Genomic DNA, 6,000 nt, shown 5'->3' with positions numbered 1-6,000 from the left:
TATTGCATTGGTGGTGGGAATTCTACGGGGACTACACTGAGAAAAGAAAGCAAACGTTGTAATAAATAAATAAATAAATAAAAATAAACATTAAAATTTTTGGTATGATCCAAAAAAAAAATTAAAAAAATGTAAAAAGAAAATAACAAGTTATCTGAGTATCAAATAATGCAAAGATAACATTTAAAAAGAAAATAACAAGGGGCCTCCCCGTTGGCGCAGCGGTAGAGCGCTGGGTTGCGAAGCTGCCCGCGGCCTCTGCGGCGCCGGTTCAATCCCCGGCTGCTCCCCGGCCACCAGAGGAGGGTCCCACATGGCGCGCAGACCTCTCCTGCCGCCCGCTGCTCCCCTCAGCAGTGTACTTCGGTCCTTCTGCCTGCTCTGCTCCCCGCTCTGGCTCTGGTGAATTCTCTCACCCTCCCGCGCTTCTGACTGTACCCAGTGCATGTATAAACAAAACAAACAAACAAACAAATAAATAAATAAAAACATGCCTCTATTAAAAAAAAAAAATCTTTAAAAAAAAAAAGAAAATAACAAGTTATCTGAGTATCAAGTAATGTAAAGATAACATTACAAGAAATAAAAACCCAACTGCAGTGATTTTCTAACTGACACAATTCATTGCTTCTTTTGAGAAATCAGCCAGCGACCCGACTGGAATCAAATCTTAGGTTCTTCCTAGCCACAACAACAAACAAATAAATGAAACACCTGACTCCTGGGTGGCAGACTAAGAACCTGGGCTCTGAGCCATACACTTCACCCAAGGTATGCGGACCTGTCACATGTCCCCAGCCTGAGTGTGGTGTTCTCTTACACATTTCACAGCTATGTTGTTACTCTGCGGAGCTGTATCCTATTGATCAGGAATGAAAATCATCTCTTCCTCTCTCCTAACTCCTCCTGCTGGCTGTTCTTTCCAGCCAGACTTGATCTGCCAATTGTGTTGTCACCAACACCTCCCCAGAGCTACCTGTCAGGCCTGACCCTGGGCCCTCATGCTTCCTTCTTCCCTCCCTTCTCAACCCCAACTCCCAGCCCCTTTTCCAGGTAAGGCTAGCAAAAAAATGGAGGAAGCGCCCTCTTCAAATTCTCTTTATTTTGTTTTAAATTTTCTTTATTTTGTTTCAAAGTGGTGCTCTACAGTCATAACATAGTCATTTTAGCACTTCTGGTCTATTAAGAGTGATCATGCCCTAATTTATCTCTGAAGAACAGTGCCCAATCATCTCCTTTCCCAAATATCCTGAAGGGTTCTCTCTCATCTTCCACAACAGATTAGCTGATTTGGGTTTCACCTGAAGATCCCTTCACTGACATCCTCTTTCTACATATTTATTTCTAAGTGATATTCTCACAATGTTAGCATTTTTTATTTTCTCTTTCAAGATGTGTAGGCTAGCCTGAACTGACATAATTTTTTTAAAGTTTTACAGTATTTACAAAGAAACCATCCCTTTCACAATACTTTTTTCACCCATCCCAAATTATTTCTTTGAGAGGTAGACATAGCTTGAAGGAAATGGAAAAATGGCATTTACTTATTTACTGTATAGGCCTAAAAAAACACCCCAAAACTTTAAGTGTTTGTAAAATGTGTTTCAGTGTTTCATGTTTTATTTTGATTGAAAAATTCTCATGTAGAAATCAGACTTATCTGGATGACGTGTTTAGGGTTAAGCAGCAAATTATTAGTGTTTAATATTTATAATGCTGCATAGATATTAAAATTAAATATTTATATATATTAAAGAATAACTTGTCCTCTTGCTAATCTTCAATTGAACTAAGTTAGCCTCCCAAATGCTAAATATGTTCCTTTTTCTATTGGTTTTATATATAGCTATTTCATTTACTAAGTGGACTAAGAGTACTTCTACTGACACGCATTGAAATCTATGGCCTCAGTCTGTGCTAGGTAATAGTTACCATACATGGGGCCTCCCCGGTGGTGCAGCGGTTGAGCGCTGGGCTGCAAGGCTAACCGCAGCCTCTGCAGCGCCGGTTCAATCCCCGACCAATAGGCGAGGGTCCCACATGGCATGCAGACCTCTCCTGCTGCCCGCTGCTCCCCTCAGCAGTGTTTTTTGTCAGTCTGCCTGTTCTGTTCCCTGCTCTGGTTCTGGTGAATTCTCTCACCCTCCCGTGCTTCTGACTGTACCCAGTGCTTGTATAAATAAATAAAAAAATAAATAAAAATAAACTTCATTTAAAAAAAATAGTTATCATACATGGTGACTAAGCACTTGAAATGAGACTGGTACAGATTAAGATTTTAAGTATAAAATACAGATCAGATTTCAAAGAATTACCATGAAAAAAAATGTAAAGTATCTTACTATTTTATATTAAATTCATGTTGAAATTTTGATATTTGGGATATCTTGAGTTAAATAAAATATTAAAAACAAAATTACTTTTCTTTTTACTTTCAATGTCACTTACAGAAAATTTAAAATTTCTGATATGCATCACACTTGTGGCTTGCATTATATTTGTCAGACAGTACTACCATAAACACTTTATATACAGAAGTGAATGAATGAGCAAATGAATGAGACTGCTTATACTTTCCTTATCTTTGAAAACAACTCACAATGGTGGAATCACAAAGGAAGGAATCAAACAAATTTAGGGCTTGATAGAAACATTACAATTCAACCCAATCTTTTCATTTTGTAATTGAAATTAAGGAGCCCCAGAGAAATCTGCATGTGGTAATTTTCCTGAATAAAGATAGGAAAGTAAGGTATTAATTCAATACCAGCATTTCCTGTCATTATCAGTGGAAAATGCCTTGGGAATATCAAAAGTACCCAGGTACAAACACTCCAATTTCTAGAGGATCATCTACCCTGCTACCTACAGAAATGTTTCTGCTATAATGATTTCAATGAATACACTCTTTGCAAATGACCACAGCTGTCAAAGACACCCAAGCAAAGTTGCAGTCTCATGGAGAAGAGACCAAGCTGGACTGGGCAGAGCAGTCGAGGATGGACACCTTGGAACAGTAGGACATTGTGACATCATCAGTGATGGTCTTGAATGGTTTACCATTGCTGGCCCCAAGTCTCAGTTGTTACCGCAAGCCCATTCCTCTACCATGAGTGTGGAGCAGCTAAAATCCACAGATCCACATGTACCTTGAGGTGACAGACTGGCTCTGGTGAATATTCCCGTTTTCCTGGTTAGAAGGGGACCCACTGCAATATCGCTTTTGTTGTGAAGAGGACAATAGTGCCTGGTTTCTTAGGGATAGTTTTTGAGGTTTATCACTTGTCTTGATTAAGGATTTCTCTTCCAGTAGTTCAGAATGTGGGGGAGGAGTGCCAGGCAGTCAGTGGTGTCTTTGGCTTCACTGCTAACACTGTAAGGGAGGGGAGAGCCAAAGGATTCCACGTTTTCTCCTCCTCTGGTGACTCTGGCATGAGTGTGGGACTATGGCTCTTATATTAGAATTCCTGTGATTGCAAGAGCCCAGTCCTGATCCTGTCTGCTTTACTCTTTAAAAAACTACTATAATTCTGAATTGATAAGATTTAATGTCATGTTTTACTCCAAATAGGTTACGTTGGTCAGTCTCATTTACTTTTACATAAGAAGGTAAGCTTGAATTCAAGAACCACATTTATGTAAATGTTGGGCAAAATTGAGTCCACCCAAGTTAAGTGTGGGAGGGTGGTGGCTGTGCATCCTAGACTAGTGTCTTTGAACTGTAACTATGTATATATAGTTACCCGGCAGGCTTAATTTTAGCTAGATGAACTACCAGAAATGTTAGCAATCTGTCTTTTCAGATTACTTTTGCTCTTTCTCTTTGCTAAAAGTCAGATTTTAAAAGTATGGAATCCTTGGTTTACCTGTTTCCTTAAATGGAACTGCAATATTTTATGAGCAAATACATTTGTCTAACATGAAATTTTAAGCATCTGAGGCAATATTTTCAAATAAATGTATGTTTGACCTTGAAAATTTACAGTATATTAATTTGTCTATGTAGCTATAGATGAATAGTGAATATCTATGTGTCTGTTCTACACACACACACACACACACACACACACACAGGGCAGAGGATTTCAGCTCAATGTTTTCATCTTTTTTGTTACTGAACTGAAATTGTCCCTTTAGAAAATGGTCTTGACAAATTTTTAAAAATACCTCAAAGACTGAACTAAATACTTGAAACCTCATGACAAAAAAGTAATATGAACATGTTGATGAATATTCTTTTCAAATACAAGTTCTGTTTCATCTTCAGGACTTTTCCATTTTAAAAACCACCAGGGCAATTTTAACAAATATGTTTCTCTCACTAAATAACTAGGATTAAGTTCCCATTTCACATTCAGTACTGTAGCTCAGAAGTGCAATAATGGGTACAGTTGCTACTACATTTACCATCTGACCATATGGTATAAGATACATCTGCCAAGGAGACAGACATTCCTTTACAATAACAATATAGACACAGTCTTAGGGCAGATTGACAGATATTAATATGTATATTCTTTTAATTTATCCAACTATTATCATGTAGCTTGTATGTCATATATGTCAAGCATTCACTTTTGACACTGGACACTCAAAAATGTGCATATCTGGGCCTCTGGCTTGGAGCAGTGCACAGTTTAGCAGAGGAGTGGTCACATTGGTAGATGTTTATTGTATGATGTCATAAGTGGGTTATAGTTATATACAAAGTGTAACAGAAGTATACATGGAATAACATGACTAACTACTGGAATTCAGGGATGGGGTTAGAGGACAATCACAGAGAAGATAATCTTTTGAATGTTGTATGAGGTCTTGGTAGGAAATAGTGTGGTCATACTACTCATTTTAAATCTCAGCTCTACTGTTTACTAGTCAAGGAAACTTAGGAATTAAAGAATCTTATTTAACGTCTCTGTGCTTCAGTTTCTTTATAGAATGGACATAATCCCTAGGCATAGCTCACAAATTGAAGTGAGGATTATGTGAGTTAGCATGAATCATGAGTTTAGAACAGTGCATGATGCCTAGAAAGCCCTCAGTCAGTTTTCACATGTCAGGGATAGCAGAATGAGAAGATGCAGATGTGAGAAAGTATGGCAGGCGTGGCTTATTAAAATTGAAATGTGAGGTGTATTTGTGTGGAAGGTGGTGGTGAATGGCAAGGTCAGTGGATAGATTATGGGAAGAAAGCCTTATATGCCATAACAAAGAAGCTCCTGTTTATGAAGCCTGTGGAAATTTTTAAGGAATAAATTCAGATTTGCATTACAGAAAGACAACTCTGGAGCAGTGGGAAGACAGCAAAAGATTGGTTAAGAGGTTACTGATAACATGAGAAGAAATAATAGAGACTTGTTAGTTGCAGGTAGAGGGTGGATTCAAAAGTTTTTAGAAGGTAAAATTGATGAGCTCTGGTGATGATTAGATAAAGGAGGATGAGGTAGGAGTTATGGATGACTCTTAAATTTCTAGTTTGGATGTTATGGTGAAACGATGGGGAAAAGTGGGCTTGATATAATAAGGTTTTGGATTTGTCAAGATTAACAGACCCGTGAAATGATCAAAATTACTGGTTAGGGATGCCACTTGGGTAGCAGTTGACTTTGTGGGAGTGTGAGTGTGAACATGATATAGGTTGAACACTGGATGAAATTCAGGGATGGTTCTAAAAAGGCTCAATATTTAAAAATCCCAAAGAGAGCTGAGCCAGGGAAGGTCCAAGGAGGAGGAAATGTAGAAGAAAATGGAATCATAGAAAATAATGGAGAGGAAATCAAGGGAGGTGTTCAAATGCCAGAGAGGTCAAGTAGAGCAAGAACTAAGAACTGTTCTGGGGTTGTTAATTAGGAAAAAGATGAAGAAAACCCATGAACTATTTATTACTTCATCAGAGTAAAACAGGATAGGGAGAAAGATAATACAGCAAATTCTCATCATGAATCTAGACTTTGTTAATATTTCAGGTCGAATGCTAGGTGAATTCCTGGAGAACATCCA

General features: G+C 38.1%; 1 protein-coding gene across 7 annotated transcripts in view; it reads left to right on the top strand.

Moving 5' to 3' along the window:
• Positions 1–1,031: 1,031 nt before the first annotated feature.
• Positions 1,032–6,000, top strand: part of DCUN1D1 (defective in cullin neddylation 1 domain containing 1) — a 35,171-nt gene continuing 30,202 nt past the window's right edge. For 2 of the 7 annotated variants that reach the window (XM_037525170.2, XM_037525173.2), the window contains exons 1-2: positions 3,044–3,172; positions 3,572–3,609. The gene's annotated coding sequence lies outside the window, so the exon portion shown is untranslated. Of the gene's footprint in view, positions 1,054–3,042; positions 3,173–3,571; positions 3,610–6,000 lie in introns of those variants that run through there. The other 5 variants (XM_037525172.2, XM_054700402.1, XM_054700403.1 and 2 more) reach the window with 4 other exon arrangements.

This window comes from Talpa occidentalis, unplaced genomic scaffold (genome assembly GCF_014898055.3).
Source record: "Talpa occidentalis isolate TD23 unplaced genomic scaffold, MPIMG_talOcc4v2.1 talOcc4.4, whole genome shotgun sequence".
Taxonomy (NCBI): Eukaryota; Metazoa; Chordata; class Mammalia; order Eulipotyphla; family Talpidae; genus Talpa; species Talpa occidentalis.
The sequence above is the reverse complement of the archived record's forward strand: the minus strand, read 5'-3'. Positions and strand labels throughout refer to the sequence as shown.